The 18,439-nt window shown below is 44.1% G+C and overlaps 1 protein-coding gene across 1 annotated transcript in view; it reads right to left on the bottom strand.

The window, feature by feature from the left end:
• Positions 1-18,439, bottom strand: part of HID1 (HID1 domain containing) — a 98,931-nt gene that overhangs the window by 57,322 nt on the left and 23,170 nt on the right. The gene's annotated exons all lie outside the window — the stretch shown is intronic.

Raw genomic sequence — 18,439 nt, forward strand, 5'->3', positions numbered from 1 at the left:
AATAAAAGACATAGCACCGCTGGTCATTAGGAGTAGGAACAGCGCCCCGTCGCCGATGTCAGCGGAAGGCATAGCGCCCCACCCCTGGTGCCAGCGGGAGGAATAGCGCCCCGCCCCTGGTGCCAGCGGGAGGAATAGCGCCCCGCCCCTGGTGCCAGCGGGAGGAATAGCGCCCCGCCCCTGGTGCCAGCGGGAGGAATAGCGCCCCGCCCCTGGTGCCAGCGGGAGGAATAGCGCCCCGCCCCTGGTGCCAGCGGGAGGAATAGCGCCCCGCCCCTGGTGCCAGCGGGAGGAATAGCGCCCCGCCCCTGGTGCCAGCGGGAGGAATAGCGCCCCATCCTGTGTGTCAGCGGGAGGAATAGTGCCCCAAGGGCTGGATAAAGGCCGCATTTGGCTATGGCACATCAAACAGCTTCCATGAATGACCCTAACGCTGCATCTTCTTATTCTTCTGTCTTTTTCACAGGTCAATTTGCCTCAATCAAGTGCTCAAACACAAGGGCCCTATAAAAAAATAGAAATATGAGGGCGAGGGACCTCACGTCTGCACCAAAGCGCACTCCTTTCTCAGGTCATACACACAATTTTTCATGATCCTCTCAGTCAGGAAATTCTGATGCTTGTTCAGTACCACAATCCTACTCGGGTGTCTCTGCTTTGGTGATATGGAAACTATTTCTTCTTCATTTTCTACTATTTCTCATACACAAAATTCCATAAAATAGCAATAGGGCTGGTCAGTCCAATCCACATGGGGGTGATGTACGCACACCACCAATTTTTTTTAGCTCAGGCAACACCAGATCCCAGGAAGGTCTTCAATGTGGAAATGTCAAACCCCAAACTACTGACAACCAAACAAAAGCTTAAGTGATCAATTTGTCCTCATATCTATTAACTACAGAACAAATTCAAGTGTCGAGTTTAGGACTAACTTTTTGCCCTACACAAAAGATTGATCGCTTTGAGTTTATTAAAGATGTGCACTTGTTTGCCTGCAGATTAATGTTTAAGCTCTCTATGATACAAAAAATTCATCTGAATTAAAATATTTGGACAGTCATTGAGTAATATGACATTAAATGATATGAAGGCACTTAATGACTTAATGGAGTTGTGGGATGAGGGGAATTATTCAGATGAACCATCTAATGCCCAGGAGGCAAGTAGGGACGAAGATGGGCCTCTTTCAGGGGTCACTACTTCTATCCCACTGATATTTCCTCCACCCCAACTCTATAAGCCAAAATCTAAAGCATACGATGGGGCACACCTTGTCCCCATCGCTACCCCCTGCACCAGGAGCAGAGGCGGACTGACCATTTGGAAACTCGGGCACTGCCTGAGGGCCCGGGGTCAGTAGGGGGCCCCATGAGCTGCCCCTGGTACCTTTCTCATAGGCATTTTTGAGATTGCGCAAGGACACAGGGGCCCCATGATCCCCTGTTGCCTGGGGGCCCCATGATCCCCTGTTGCCTGGGGGCCCCATGATCCCCTATTGCCTGGGGGCCCCTAACTTGGAGGTAGTGGGAGCATCCAAACATGAAGATTGTGTTTGTCAATTTCCTGGACTCAATAAGTCCATTAGTTACAAGCCCTTCTTATAGACAAAGGGCCCTGGTGCTGTTATGGTGCAACTGCTATGGACCGATTCCTGAAATGGTGTCTCAATTGGATAATGTTAACAATAATAAAAAATGTTTGATTTTGAATTGTTTAAATACCGCTCATTGTTAGGTTATGAGTGGTTTTTGTGGGTTTACTTGAGGGGTATGTTCAAATTGTTTACCAGGTGGAGGCGCTGTAGATACGAAATTGATGTAAATACAGTAGGTTACAATGTCCTTAACCAATGTGGACCTATCCTATTGGTATTATGTTTTGTGAATCCAATATGTTTCCCCTTTTTTTTTTCCCCCCTTGTCCCATTTTTTCTTTCCCATTTGCTAATAGGGATTACTAGAGAGTCCTTGATTGACCATCGGGTCAATCAAGGACCGGGAGGGGGGAGGGGGGTGCTTTGTGTCCCCTTGTGGGGTAGCGCACTTTAGTGGGTTCTGTCTGCCACAAGGTTCCAACTTTCAGCCTCTTGGTTCGCTTTGGCAAACCCTATTTGGACTCTCTGTGCTGTTTGGGCAACATTGGATGTTCCAAGATGGCACTAAGGTGTTCCTGCGCACGTATGACGTCACCTCCGACAACCTTGTGCGTATGTGTGAGCCCATTTCGGGCGTTCGCACCTGGCAGGTGATTTACTAGCAAGGTGGGGGGGATATATAAGCCAGCCCTTGCTGGATGTATGGCTGTTACACCCAGCTTTTCTGTGACCTTGCAAGTATATGGTATGGAAGTTTAAGGACAGATAACGGTTTTGTTGAGTTTACTGAGCTCGTTTTTTGGGGTTGAATACTTATACCTTTTTTCTTCCTTTTCTCTTTTACTTGAAGGTATCTATAGGATTGTTTGGTGGGGTCTCTCTTGTATCCCTTAACCGCATAAGGACCGCCCACAGTAAATTTACTACTGCAGGTCGGCCCCTGTGCGCAGGATCATGTATGTATATATACACGTGATTCATGTTCCCATGTTTCTGTGGGCACGCACGCCCCCGCCGGCCCACGGGTGCCCCGATTTGATCCCCGAGGGATTAATCATCAAATTTAGGACAGTGGTGTCTGGCCCAAGTCGGATGATCGATCCCTGTCCTATCCTGTTCTGTGTTGATAGTTACACAGGACAGGAAGTGATGAAATCTTCTCCCTTTGGGCACATCCCAGATAGAGAAGAATCAACAAACAAAAGTGAATACAAGCACTTCACAATTACAGTTAGAACACTCTAGAGCACATTTAACCCCTTGATCACACCCCCCCCCTAGTTAACCCCTTCACTGCCCTGTCACCAGTGTTATTAGTACAGTGTGCAGAGTTTTTGCTGATCACTGTATTAGTGATGCTGCCGACTTCAGATAGCACTAGTGTCAGCACCCTTCCCAGATAGTGTCAAATTGCCTGTTAGTACACCAGTAATCACATTTAACCCCTTGATTGACAGAAACACGCTCACATACACAATAAACCTCCATTGTTAGTATAGTGTCTGAACTGATCAATATCTTTGATCAGATCAGCACTATACCAGAATTCACATTAGTATAGCCTCCCCAAAAATGCAGCGTTAGCTGGATCAACCCCGACACCTGCCAGCACCTGCGTTTAGCCCCCACGCTTACTTCCCCCCCCCCCCTTCTCCCCCAGCAAGTGCAGTGTCAGTAGGTCACTGCCACTTGATACAAAAGTAAAAAATATAGGTTTTTTTTTTCAAACTTTTTGGCCTTTTTTTGGTTATAGCGTGAAAAATAAAAAAGCGCACAGATGATCAAATACCACCAAAAGAAAGCTCTATTTGTGTGAAAAAAGGACATACATTTCATTTGGGTACAACATTGCATGACCGCGCAATTACCAGTTGAAATAGTGCAGCACCAAATAGCAAAAAAAGGCCTGGCCATTAAGGGGGGTAAATCCTCAGGAGGGCAAGTGGTTAAAGTATTGAGTTACTGATATCAAAACTTTGGACTCTCTGAGGCCAGTAAGTTCGCCAACAAGGGGCTTTGGACTCTACAGTTCTCTGTGGTAGGTTTAAGATATTTTGTTTATTTTGAGATATATATATATATAGATAGATAGATAGATAGATAGATAGATAGATAGATAGATAGATATAGATAGATATACATACACACACCTATCTTTTTTTTTTTGTTTGTTTTCCTTTCTTTCCCTGCTGTATTGAGGTGTTGATATGTTTGTTAGTAGGGAGGTCCACATTGGTGGGTTGCAGCCTTTTCCCTCTTTTGGTTCATCTTGGACTCCTTTGGGGATATAGAAATGGAAGCTTGTTTGCTGGGTCTTCCATATATCAAGACACACCAGGTAAAAACGGCTTTGGCGGGTTAACCCCAAAAAAAACAATATTTAGTAGGTATTGTCATTAACTTTGTATAAATTTCATGGATGACTAAAATCAATTTGCTCATGGTTTGTATTTTAGTTATTTTAGTGGCAATTACATGCAACTATCTGTAAATCTCCTGAAGAAGCCAGAAATTTGGCAAAACATGTCAACTTGAACTGCTGCGTGGTGAACTTCAAGCCATATGAAGTACCATGTTGGTTTTATACCTTTCAAGACTACGAATGTGATGTGTTTTTTTCTATGATAAATATGGAATAAAGCTTTATATTGATTTTAGTATATATTAAGTGTGTGAAATTTGTTGAGCACTTTAAAAATCCCTTCCTTCCTATACAATGTTGGATATTCATAATATGGGTTTTGGTGCTAGCTGATCTCCAGCCCACCTGAAACAAATGCAGAATTTACTTCACATTACAATAGCAATCCAGAGACATGCAAGAAAAAGGGGAAAAAAAAGGGGGGGATAAAAGGTGCGAAGCACAAATTTTGGCATTAAACTTAGATGCATTGAAAAAGAGGGAGACGCATGCTGAAGGGTTCACATGGGTGAGCAATACATCAGTGCTGCTTTGCATAGTGCATGGAATGAATACAGGTTTGGTATAATAAAAGACATTTTTTTTAAATCAAAGTGGGTGCTTATTAAATTTTTTTTGTCTAGAAGCAGGACTAATGCAGGCCATAGACTGTTCATTTATCGGCTGATTTTTTGTTCTGTTCGTTCTGTAAACCGATGTTGCCACCAAATGATTGCAAAAATCGGCCATTTTTCACGAGTTTTCCAGCATGACCAATAAACGAAATAAGGAGGAACCGCGAAAATCGGGCCGATGCCATTGCCCCACTAACAGTGTGAAAATCGGCCGATTATTCTTTTGGACGAAAGATCGGCCGATAAACGAACCGTCTATGGCCTGCATATGTCTTTAACTAGTATATTTTTATAGAGGTCTATACATCAAACCATTATGAGGAACAACTGAGGAGGAAGGGGGGACAGGCCAATTTGGTTGCAAGAAAGTGAAAGGCCCTCTAAATAAGCTAGATCACTGTTCAAAAATATTATTATTATTCAGGATTTAAAGCAGAACTAGAGGCAATTTTTTTTATGTTGAATAGAGTAAGGGAGGGTTATAACCCCACCAGATTTTTTTTTTCACCATCTGTGTCTCTTTTCGGCAAGTTCCCTTTACTTCCTGTCCCATAGCCAAACAAGAAGTGAGAGGAAATCCCTGCAAATTAAAGGAATCCCTTGGTGCCCCCTTGGAAGATCCCCCCTCTATCGCTTTTCTGGCGAGAACCCAAAATTTGGGATTTTCTTTTACTTTCAATGATAATGACATTTATAGGAGGGTGAATCTCCCAAACAGGGTCACATACAAACCTGACTATCCAAAACAAAACAACAACAAAAAACAAAGCAAGAAAAAAAAAAAAAAAAAAAAAAAAAAAAAAGAAGAAAAGGGTTTTGCTTCTATAGCAGCCTACAGTGCATACTACAAGGTCTTGTAACTCTAACTATCCAAATGCAATACAGACTAAAAGAGAAAAAAAAAAAAAGCACAAAGTGCAGCAGAAAGTCACTTCTAATTAAAGGGGGGGGGGGGGGGGGGAGGAACCACCTCAAAACACTTGCAAAATCAAAAAATAAAAGCAGTCTCATCAAAACCCAGAAACCCAGAGGAGGATTCTGCAGGCGTCCCAAGAGTAGTGCACAGGCTCAGAGAGGCGAGAGAAGATACACATCACCACGAGGAGAACGCTCACTTAGCAACTACTCACAGTGAGCCCAAGGGCCCAACAGGGACCAACCGTGAACAGCCTGCAGAGGATGCAACACTACTGACGCATTATGGGGCACAGTCCTTTTTTTAGAGTGCACTTTGAGGATGGGGCTCCCACCCATACGCATCAGAACCCTTTTCCAGATTAATTTGTAATGATTACTTTGCTTTATTCATTGAATTTGTACCTATATTTGAGTTTTTATTAATATTTCAGATTTTCTGTACAATCTGGTCCTCTCCTTGCTTTTATTTTCCCCCCATTCTTTTGTACACAGAGTAGGGGCAAGATAAAATGGTGCTGCAGCAGGAATAGCAAATTTGATTGTATGCCTGCTCCCAAAAAAAAAAAAAAAAAATTCTGCCAGCTCATGCCACTCCTCCACGAACTCACAACAGGCCTATGCCAATATAGCTAGCACATTATAGCTAGCAAGTACAAATGGGATATGCATGTGCCAAAGAAAAAAAATAAAATTATATATATATATATATACACACACACACATACAGTTGCAAGAAAAAGTATGTGAACCCCTTGGGATTACGTGGAGTTTTGCATGAATTGGGCATAAAATGTGCTCTGATTGTCATCTAAGTCACAACAATAGAAGAACACAGTCTGCTGAACATAATACTACACAAACATTAGATGTTGCCATGGTTTAATTGCACATAACATGTAAACATTCACAGTGCAGGGAGGAAAAAGTATGTGAGACCCTAGCTTAATGACTTCTCCCAGAGCTAATTGGAGCCAGGAGTGAGCCAACCTTGACTCCAATCAGTGTGATGATATTGGATGTGTTGCTGACAGCTGTCCTGCCCTTAAAAAACACACACCTGTTTTGGGTTTACTGGTTTCAAGAAGCACTGTCTGATGTGAACCATGCCTCGCAGAAAAGAGCTCTCAGAAGACCTACGATCAAGAATTGTTACTTGCATGAAGCTGGAAAGGGTTACAAAAGTATCCCCAAAAGCCTTGATGTTCATGTGTCCACGGTAAGACAGACTGTCTACAAATGGAGAAAGTTTAGCACTGTTGCTACTCTCCCTAGGCGTGGTTGTCCTGTAAAAATGACTGCAAGAGCACAGCGCAGAATGCTGCATGAGGTAAAGAAGAATCCCAGAGTGTCAGCTAAAGACCTACAGAAATCTTTGGCACATGCTAACATTTTTGTTGACACATCTACAATAAGGAAAACATTAAACAAGAATGGAGGACATGGGAGGACACCACGGAGGAAGCCATTGCTGTCCAAAAAGAATATTGCAGCACGTTTGAAGTTTGCAAAAGAGCACCTGGATGTTCCACAGCACTACTGGCAAAATATACTGTGGACAGATGAAACCAAGATTGAGTTGTTTGGGAAGAACACACAACACTATGTGTGGAGAAAAAAAGGCACAGCACACCAACATCGAAACCTCATCCCCACTGTAAAACATGGCGGAGGGAGTATCATGGTTTGGGGCTGCTTTGCTGCCTCAGGGCCTGGACAGATTGTTGTCATTGATGGGAAAATGAATTCCAGAGTTTATCAAGACATTTTGCAGGAAAACGTACGACCACCTGTCCGCCAACTGAAGCTCCGCAGAGGATGGGTGATGCAACAGGACAATGACCCAAAGCATACAAGTAATTCAACAAAACAATGGCTTCAGCAGCACAGAATACGCCTTCTGGAGTGGCCCAGTCAGAGTCCTGACCTCAACCCGATTGAAATGCTGTGGCATGACCTTAAGAGAGCGATTCACACCAGACATTCCAAGAATATTGCTACACTGAAGCAGTTTTGTGAAGAGGCGTGGTCCAAAATGATTCCAGATCGTTGTGCAGGTCTGATCTGCAACTACAGAAAACGTTTGGTTGAGGTTATTGCTGCCAAAGGAGGGTCAACCAGTTATTAAGTCCAAAGGTTCACATACTTTTTCCTCCCTGCACTGTGAATGTTTACATGTTATGTGCAATTAAACCATGGCAACATCTAATGTTTGTGCAGTATTATGTTCAGCAGATTGTGTTCTTCTATTGTTGTGACTTAAATGACGTTCAGAGCACATTTTATGCCCAATTCATGCAAAACTCCACGTAATCCCAAGCGGTTCACATACTTTTTCTTGCAACTGTATATATATATATAATTTTTTTTTTCTGAATTTTGGGGCACATATCCCAAATCTAAAAAAAAAAAAAAAGAAAATATATACTGTGTGTGCATATATAGAGTTTTCTTTTGGTGGTATTTGAGCACCACTGGGTTTTTTCTTCTTTATACTATAAAAGAAAAAGAGACTGAAAATGTAAAAAATTTAAAAATAAACCCACAATATTTCAAACTTTTTGCTATAAAACATATTCCATTTACATAAATAATAAGCTTTCCTCATAAATTTAGGCCAAAATGTATTCTGCTACATGTCTTTGATAGAAAAAAAATACCAATAAGTGTATATTAATTGGTTTGCATATACTGGAATTGTTCTTTTTTGATGCTAGTAATGGTGGCGATCAGTGACTTACAGTGGGACTGTGATAGTACTGCGGGCATTTTGAAACAGACATCACCAGTGACACCAATACAGTGATCATTGCTAATATAATGCACTGTCACTGTACTAATGAAACTGGGCAGGAAGGGGTTAACATCTGGAGAAATCAGAAGGGTTAACCGGGTGTTGGTTTTTGTCTCCCTTTTTATCCCTTCCTCATTCCTGCTGTAAGTTGCAACCTGTGCTTTGTATACAAGACAGATCTCTCTCCTGTCACTTGTTCCGGTGATCGGCATGTAAGGGAGCCAGTGAGACTGCAGCAAGGTGGGTGGGCATGCACGCCCCCCCCCCAGCCCTGAAGTGCAGAACCACATATCTGGTGCGAACTGTGAATGGGCTGACAAAATCCCAGGCGTCAGGATGCCATTTCTAGTCACCATGGCGAACTGGCGCCTGGGACTTGTCAAGCCCTGGAATAATCGATCTATAGTCATCTACAGTGCATTTGACTGATACACCACACACGGGGAACTGGATTTCACTCTATACTCGTATTCCTCATGCAAGCATAGATGTGCCGAAGGGCTTCACCCAGCCTTGAGGTCCTGGCCCTTCAGTACATCTGCGCATGCGTGGGGAAATTCCTGTGCAAAATGCGGCAGGTTTAGAATTTAGCAGATGTGTGGGAAACCTGCACAGGCATGCTGCGGATGAACTGTAGGGCTTTGGGTCCTAGCATATGTTGAATCTTGGTGGAGGGCGCATATGTCTGTCTTTCTCCTCTAAAATGAGAAATACGAAAGTGCAGAACAAAAAATAAATAAGTCATTAAAACATACAGTTAGGTCCATATATATTTGGACACAGACACACTTTTAGATTTTTTCAGGTATTTACCTAAATATATTCAAGCTATAGTTATATAATGGATATGGCCTGAAAGTGCACACTCATGTTTAATTTGAGGGTATGTACATTTAAATTGGAGGAAGGGTTTAGGAATTACAGCTCTTAATGCAGGCCATAGACAGGGAGAAAAAACGGCTGATTTTTCTTTTAAAAAACGAAAAATCGGTCGTTCAAGCGGCCGACGTTACCAGCAATGGTAAAAAAAAAAATTCGGACGATTTTCATCCCGTCTACAGCCGGCAAAAAGTGTCCCTGCAGAGAGCTCTGCTATTTCTTTGACAGTTCCTTGACATTTACAGCGGTTGCAACAATGTATTTATTTGTATCCATTTAGGATACAGATGTTTTTATTCGGAAACAAATAGATACAATGTTGCAACCGCTGTAAATGTCAAAGAACAGTCAAAGAAATAGCAGAGCTCTCTGCAGGGACACTTTTTGCGGGACTGGAATTCCTCTTCTTCTTCTTCTTCTTCATCATCATCCTCTTCTTCTTCTTCTTCATCATCCTCTTTATCATCCTCTTCTTCATCCTCATCCTCTTCTTCATCCTCTTCTTCATCCTCATCATCCTCCTCCTCTTCTTCATCCTCCTCCTCCTCTTCATCATCCTCCTCCTCCTCTTCATCATCCTCCTCCTCCTCCTCTTCATCATCATCATCCTCCTCCTCCTCTTCATCATCCTCCTCCTCCTCTTCATCATCCTCCTCCTCCTCTTCTTCATCATCATCCTCCTCTTCTTCATCATCCTCCTCCTCCTCTTCATCATCATCCTCCTCCTCCTCATCATCATCCTCCTCCTCTTCTTCATCATCCTCCTCCTCTTCTTCATCATCATCCTCCTCTTCATCATCATCATCCTCCTCTTCATCATCATCATCCTCTTCTTCATCATCATCATCATCATCCTCTTCTTCATCATCATCCTCTTCATCATCATCATCCTCTTCATCATCATCATCCTCTTCATCATCATCATCCTCTTCTTCCTCTTGCAGGTCACTGCTCATGCGCAGATTTTTTATCGGTAGAAAAAAAAAAAAAAAAAAAAAAAATCGGACGATTTGCCCATCATTGCCGCGAAAATCGGCCGATCGGCAAAATCGGCCGATTTTTTTTCCAACTTTACCGATAAAAAAAATCTGCCAAAATACCGAAAAACGGCCGAACAAATAGCCCACTAACGATCCGAAAATCGGTCGATTTTATTTTCGGCAGAAAAATCGGCCGATTTTCGACCCATCTATGGCCTGCATTAGAGTAGCCATCCCCCCTTTTTCAAAGGGACCAAAAGTACTCGGACAATTGAATCAAACGCTGTTTCATGGCCAGGTGTGGGCCACTCCATTATTTCTTCATGAATTAAGCAGGTAAAAGGTCTGGAGTTGAGTCTAAGTGTGGTATTTGAATGCATGATGCAGGTTCACAGTAATAGATTCCAAATGCAAAAGAAGTTGTCCATGCAAGTGAAACAGGCCATTGTAAGGCTTCAAAAATGAAACAAATCCATCAGAGATAGCAGCAACATTAAGAGTGACCAAATCAACAGTTTGGTACATTCTGAGGAAAGAATAACGTACTGGTGAGCTCAGCAACATAAAAAGGCATGGACGTCCACAGAAGACAACAGCCTTCAGCACCACTGTAAAGTTAATTTATCGTGAAGGCTGCTGTAAATGATCGATAACATCTGCTTCCACAATGTAATCTCATAATATGAGTGATCCAAATATGATTGTATTAAGTATCTCAGTAATGCTGACTGATGCAAAACAATCACTAATATTCCACCCTGGCCAATCGACTCAGTTTGATTGAATCCGATCGAAACCGAGTCTTAAGCAATTGGAAAAGGAAGTTATGGCTATTTGATGGTTTTCAGATTTGATCGTGTTGATCAAAATTGCACGATAAAATATATAAAAGGGTCACAAGAAACTTCCTTTATTGAAAATTCACACAGAATTTATACCACACAAAATCAGATAAGAGCTTGATCACATGATCCTAAACAATGCAACCTTTAACCAGTAATATCATCAGTATATCTAACAGTACATCTAAACAAACAGCTAGCAGCTAACAGTAACCTAATTAAACAGTGATCTAATTATCAGTAAGCCAATCAATAGCCAGGCACCCAGACTAGTCAGGGAGCCCATCCCAGACAGTCTGGCACCTACAACCCTGAATACACAAAGTACATTGAACATGCTGTCTTTCAGGTGTGTGCCATTCCTTGTGTAATCTGTCCAGCAGAAAAGTCATCATAAAACAAAACTCACTTAATGTTCCAACAGTCTGAAAAAGCGGAATTAAATTTATCTTCATGGATTTCTTGAAGGAGATTGTTGATAAATATTTCTTTCCCAAGTGGAGGATCTTCTCCAACCCAGTCTGAAGGAGGGCCACCATATTTCCTCGAACCATTAACCTGTACAAGTTTAATTTTACACCTTTCCATCCACTCCAGAAGGGAAGATTTATTGTGTTTAGTCAGAGAATGAATCCAATCCTCGCTCTCGGCGTTCATCACGTTGTTGTCCATCATTAGAGAATGATCTGCTTTCTCCATGGGTCATAATCAGTGGGTAGAAGGCTAGCCTTAGACCTCTCCAAAAGCCCCTGTCCGGGATGGGTCTGTCACAGCCACCATTAGAGTGATTTATCAAATGTGTTAGTGTCAGGTCTTTTACGTCAGGAAGCCTCTGTACACACAGATCTATGTAGTGTCACTCAACACTTCCCTTATGTCGGGGACACTGTACATGTCTTCTATGACACATCTTGGTGGGGCTCGACTTCTCAGTACAAACATGATACCGAGCTACACTTTACCATGATGTAGTCCTGATAACAAGAAGTGTGCCCCTTCCAGCTATGCAATGCCAATCCCTATCCTTCCCTATCCTTCAGCACACTGCCACGAACACCTTAGACTTTTCCATCAGTAATGTACTTGTGAATTCAGATTAGCTTGCTAAAATGTGAGTCCAGAGAGTCCATGAAAACTTTTTAAAGCCCAACTCCAGGAAACTAGAAATGTCACTATATGGAACTGCACCTGTACTGCAAGGGCTAACTGCTTGTTTATTCTAGGGGAGAGTTTTTACATTCTTGGTTTTATGCAGAGTGGTTGTCCCTTCTGCATTGTAAACACAGGACAACAGCTGTTTGGCACCATTCTCATCGAAAGAACACTTTGTATATTTTCTCTGAATACAAAGCATTCTCTGATTAGACTAGGTAGAGAGGTGGGGCAGTGCGGGTAAAATCTGCATCTCATTCAGTCACTGATCATTTTGAATTTGTTGAGTAATACAAAAAAGTGGTCTCTGAATGGCACCTATGTCAAACGGCTGACTTCCTGTGTTCACAATGTATCAGGGTAGCCACTCAGCATGGGATCTGGAAGCTAGTGAAGAGGACTGGACTAGCGGTGTCTAATATAAGTGTAGCATCCTTCTAATTAGCTAGGGGGAGCTAGAGTCTTGACAGTCACAGAGGAGGTCTGAGTAGCAGCCTGGGTGTAATAGTCAGGAGGTCAAATTACAGTCATGGCTGAGAGGCTTTGCAGGCCAGCCCCTCTGGAATCTCTGCATGCTCTAGAGCTTTGAAGGAAGGTCTAGAGGCAGTGGATGGATCTGAGGAGTGGCTGGCTTGTAGGATCCTGGCCATTCCCCAACAGAAGGCTTGGGAAGGGGCCAGGACAACCCTTAAAATTAAGAGAGCCTGCTCAGCAGCAAGGGAGAGGTTGAAGAGGGAGAAGGATGTGAGGCTGGAAGCAGGGGCCTGCCAGGGTGCCCAGATGGAGAGGGGTTCACCTGTAGGCAGAAGATCTTGGAAGGTGGAAAGCTTGGACTTCAACGGTCCCGAGAGAGGACCACCTGTGCAGCAGGGAAGGAGCGACCCAGTTAGAAGGACTGGTAGCAGCCACTGACCCACCAGCAGCACAGGAGAGAGACTAAGTGAGTAAACCTGCTCCCCCAGGGCCAGTAAGGGGAAAAGAGCACTCTAGTGGGGAACTGGATTTGCCATCTCACGGTTTCACACTGCAGTGGAAGGCACTGGATCCCCTGTCCAGGGCTTCAGCCTGTATAGCTGGATGAGGAAAGGAGTCATCTGGAGTTTGGAGTTGTACTACAGGAGATGCTGGCTAGCTCTCTAGAAGAGACATTTTGCTGTAGAGACTTGTACATAGTTGCTAAGGAGTTTGTCCTCAGTTGCCACTTCCCTTGGGCATCCCACACACCCCTTACCCCATCCAAGTTCTATACCCCCAGAATAAAACCTCAAAACAAAGCGCAAGGACTGGTTACTGCCTCCTGGTGCAAGTCTGAGTGCAGGAGATGCGTGCTGCCTGGCTGTGCAGGACTATAGGGGACCCAGATCTCTAGTGACTCCTACATAAGCTTCTAGAGCAGGGGTCTCCAAACTTTCTAAACAAAGGGCCAGTTTAATGTGCTTCAATGTTTAGGGGGGCCAGACTGTGGCCAGTGGGAGTATAAAAAGTCCTAGTGTCAGTAAAAAATGCCCAGTGACTGGTGGCAGTGGGAGGAATAGTGCCCCATCATTGGTATTAGCGGTAGGAATAGTGCCCCATCATTGGATTGGTGTCAGTGGGAGGAATAGTGCCCCATCATTGGTATTAGCGGTAGGAATAGTGCCCCATCATTGGATTGGTGTCAGTGGGAGGAATAGTGCCCCATCATTGGTATTAGCGGTAGGAATAGTGCCCCATCATTGGATTGGTGTCAGTGGGAGGAATAGTGCCCCATCATTGGTATTAGCGGTAGGAATAGTGCCCCATCATTGGATTGGTGTCAGTGGGAGGAATAGTGCCCCATCATTGGTATCAGTGGGAGGAATAGTGCCCCATCATTGGGAGGAATAGTGCCCCATCATTGGTGTCAGTGGGAGGAATAGTGTCCCATCATTGGTATGAGTGGGAGGAACAGTGCCCCATCATTGGTATCAGTGGGAGGAACAGTGCCCCATCATTGGTATCAGTGGGAGGAATAGTGCCCCATCATTGGTATCAGTGGGAGGAATAGTGCCCCATCATTGGTATCAGTGGGAGGAATAGTGCCCCATCATTGGTATCAGTGGGAGGAATAGTGCCCCATCATTGGTATCAGTGGGAGGAATAGTGCCCCATCATTGGTATTAGCGGTTCGATTAGTACCCCATCATTGGTGTCAGTGGGAGGAATAGTGCCCCATCATTGGTGTCAGTGGCAGGAATAGTGCCTCACTGTTGCGGACAGTGAGGGAACAATGCCCCAAGGGCCGGATAAAATGAAGCAAAGGGCCACATCCTCAGGCAGCAGTTTGGAGACCACTGTTCTACAGGATCCTATAGGCCCAAGCTAGACCAATATGTTGAAATAGCCATGCCTAAACTTCAGCATGAAAATTGTAGGGGGGAGGGGATGCAACATATGCTGAGAGGAGTTGGAAGGCTCTTTGTAGTTCAAGAAATCCACCCCTCCTTTCTCTCATTTTCTTATCTGCACAGCTGCAAAATAGTCCTCTGCATAAAAAGCAGAGTATACATCAAATAATACATTGTAGAAATAGTTTTAAGGCAGCCCAAAATAACAAGCTCTAAATAAACAGTACAAAAAGATAAATATACAATAAATACAACATATAAAAGATAAATATACCAATCCAACTTTTGCTGCAATATACAGCCCGTTTGCTTCCTCCCCCCTCCACTGCCATATTTGTCAGGTTTTTTTTGGGGGGGGGGGGGGAAGCAGGCACCTGGTTTTGACACTTACTTGTTCCCACTTCCGGCTCAGTTCGCCGCGGCAAAGTGAGCCAGACGTTCGGCCCCCTCCTCCCTCCCGCAGTCTCCTGGGAACGTTCACAGGTCCCAGAAGACTGCCAGACCACTCAGGATGTGCAGCGCGACTTGCGCATGTGCAGTGGGCACCCAGCTGTGAAGCTGCAAGCTGTCACAGCCTGGTGCCCACATTTTAGATGCCGGCATGTGTAGAAGAGAAGGGACGGCGTGGGCGAGTACATCGCTGGATCCTGGGACAAAGCGTGTGTTTATTAAAAGTCAGCAGCTACAGTTCTTGTAGCTGCCGACTTTTAACAAACACAAAAAATGTCTGGAACTCCGCTTTGAAGAAGCATAGTGATTAGCTCTTCTCTCAGCTCTCTCCTACTCTCAGCATGCTTCTCGTTAGTAGATGAACGGATTGGCTCGTTGTTCTGCTTCTTCCTCTTGCTCCAACCCTGCTATAGAGAAACTGCAAAAGGCCAATATCAAATTTAGGTACATGTAATAGTGCAGTGGTGGGCAACCTTTTTTTTCAACTGAGCCAAATCTCGCCAAAACCACGATTGAAATTTATTTTGAGAGCCACATTTTTAAAACTGAAAATACATCCCCCATATAGTAATTCATCCCCCATAGTAATTCATCCCCCATATAGTAATTCATCCCCCATAGTAATTAATCCCCCATATAGTAATTCATCCCCCCTATAGTAATTCATCCCCCATATAGTAATTCATCCCCCATATAGTAATTCATCCCCCCTATAGTAATTCATTCCCCATATTGTGTCAGTTCACTTACCTTTGCTCCGCGCGTTCCTCTCGCCGTGTTCCCGCGCCGTTCTAGTCTTCAGGGCGGACTGTGAGAGGAGGGGAGTTCGTCACGCTGCCCCGCCTACATCCTGGCTGCCCCGCCTACATCCTGGCTGCCCCGCCTACATCCTGACAGCTGCAGAGTCCTGACTTTTGGGGCGGGCGCCCCAGAGGAGGGAGGGGGGCGGGCGCCCCAGAGGAGGGAGGGGAGCAGGCGCCCCAGAGGAGGGAGGGGAGCAGGCGCCCCAGAGGAGGGAGGGGAGCAGGCGCCCCAGAGGAGGGAGGGGAGCAGGCGCCCCAGAGGAGGGAGGGGAGCGGGCGCCCGGCACACAGAAGAGCCGCATTTAAGTTTGTAAAGAGCCGCATGTGGCTCGTGAGCCGCGGCTTGCCGACCACTGTAATAGTGTATTAATGATTACAGAGCTGCATTTATGTGCGTTTTATATCTGCCTAGGGGCAAGCTTTAACTAAATAAACCACAAGACACATGATGCAAAGTTTGTACTGAAAGGTATCATTATCTCTAATAAGAAGGGCCCTCTGTTTCCTCTTGTACCAAATTGTATTGTAACTGTAGTGTCTACCTTCATTTTGTAAAGCACAGTGCAAATTGTTGGCGCTATATAAATCCTGTATAATAATCATCATCATCATGATCATCATCATCATCATCATCATCATCATCATCATCATCAGGTGTGCCTATGGCTCCATGACATGTAAACACTGCTATCTAGGGAGAAATCGTGGAAAGAACGATGGGTCGCTTTCTCCCAGCCTGCTCTAATTTGTATGAATGATGAGCCTATGGCCTCTGTACATAGCAACAATGTATCTGCTTACTGAATTACACTGGGCCAGAGCCACAATTATTCAACACATTTCCCCATGGTACGAACAATTCTAGCACACAGGAACAATGCACATGGCAACATAAAGCTCTATAATCCAGTAAAGTGTTCACAGCCACAAAAGAAACGAAAAAAATAAAAATACAAAAAAACAATTAAAGATTTTAAAGTCTGAGCACAGTAATTTCTGTGCATATGTGTGTATAGATGCAAATATGCAACAAGCATATATTAAAAAATTGCAACACTGGCAGCTAGATGAAGATAAAGATTAATTTAACGCGTGAATATGCATACGCACATTTACATGCCTGTACATGAGGTCTGTTTTTTTTAACTCAGCAGCTTTCTGCCAGCAGGATCCTGCATATAAACATCAGTAAATTATAAGTCCTCATGCACACTGGACATTTTTACAGCGGCTGTTTTGGGCTTTTGACGTTTTTTCTACAGCCAGTAAACCCCCCAGCATGTTATCCTATGTGTCCATGCACACATAGACTGTAATCAATGTTTTTTGACAGGACTAGTGGGTTTCAAGAGGAGTTTTTTAGCTGTAAAAACGCTCCAATGCTGAAATACATGGCAAAACATGGTAAAACACTGCAAACCGGAGTTTTTGTACTTTTTTTGACAAAAAGAATTTTTTTTGTTAAAAAAAAAAAAAAAAAAAACCCTAAAAAACGCAAGCGCGGAAAAATGCCACTAAACGCCAATGCAAAAACACTAAAAACGGCTGAAAAACTCACGTTTTTAATGGAACTTTACACAGCCGACGTTACCAGTATTATCAAAATGCCCCGTGTGCATGGAGCCTTACATCCGTGTGCACGAGGTCTAATGCTGGCCATACATGGGTCAAAATTCTACCGATTTTTCATCCTAAAATCAGACCTAAGAATAATCAGACAGTTTTCGCTCTGTTAGTGGGTAAATGGCACTGGCCGATTTTCGTGGTTCCTCCCCTTTTCGGTGGTCGGTCATGTTGGAAAATTCATGAAAAACTACTGATTTTTGACTCGATGGTCAAATCGTATGATCGTTTTTCGGAAAAGAATATGCACATGAGCCGTGACCGGGAAGGAACAAAAGTTTCACCTGTTATATGGGGTGAACTTAATGACTTGGTCGGCCGATTTTCAAACTCATTGATGGCAACATTGATTTACCGAGTAAGCGACGGTTTTGCTTTTCGGACAAAAAATTGTTCGGAATTCGACCCATGTATGGCCTGCATAAGGCTACATTCCCACTGGTGTCTAACCATGCTGTGAATCCCAGCAGCAAGAATCTACCAATTCCGGTGGCTCTGGTTCACAGCTGTGATAAAAAACCTTCTATGTGCAGCATCCCCCACAGTCCCCCCCCCCCCCATTACTAACCTAAGCCCCCTCTCAATCTAGTAATGTGCCATTGGCTCCCGCTGCTATCAAACACAGCCAGTGAGCCAATGAGAAGAGATGGTGCGGGGCAGAGCCATGGCTACCTGTGCGAATGAACTCGGAGCAGCAGCTAGGGGAGTGCACATGCTCAGGTGCCCCCATAGCACGCGGCCTGCTGTGGGGGCACCCGACAGGAGGGAGAGGCCAGGAGCGCCGACTGGGTACCAGAGAAGAGGATCTGGGTTGCTCTGTTCAAAACCACTGCAAACAGCAGGCAAGTAAAGACCTTTTTTTTTTTTAAATTAAGCCTTTAAAATCACTTGAAGGCATACCATAAGCAGAGTTACTGGAACTGCTATGCCTCCCCCGTTCTGTCCATTCACAGAAGCTTTTGTATTATGTGAATTCATTCACAGAATACAAAGGCTTCTGTG

Source organism: Staurois parvus, unplaced genomic scaffold, assembly GCF_062004578.1.
Source record: "Staurois parvus isolate SC_StPar_1 unplaced genomic scaffold, SC_StPar_1.0 ptg000293l, whole genome shotgun sequence".
Classification (NCBI taxonomy): Eukaryota; Metazoa; Chordata; class Amphibia; order Anura; family Ranidae; genus Staurois; species Staurois parvus.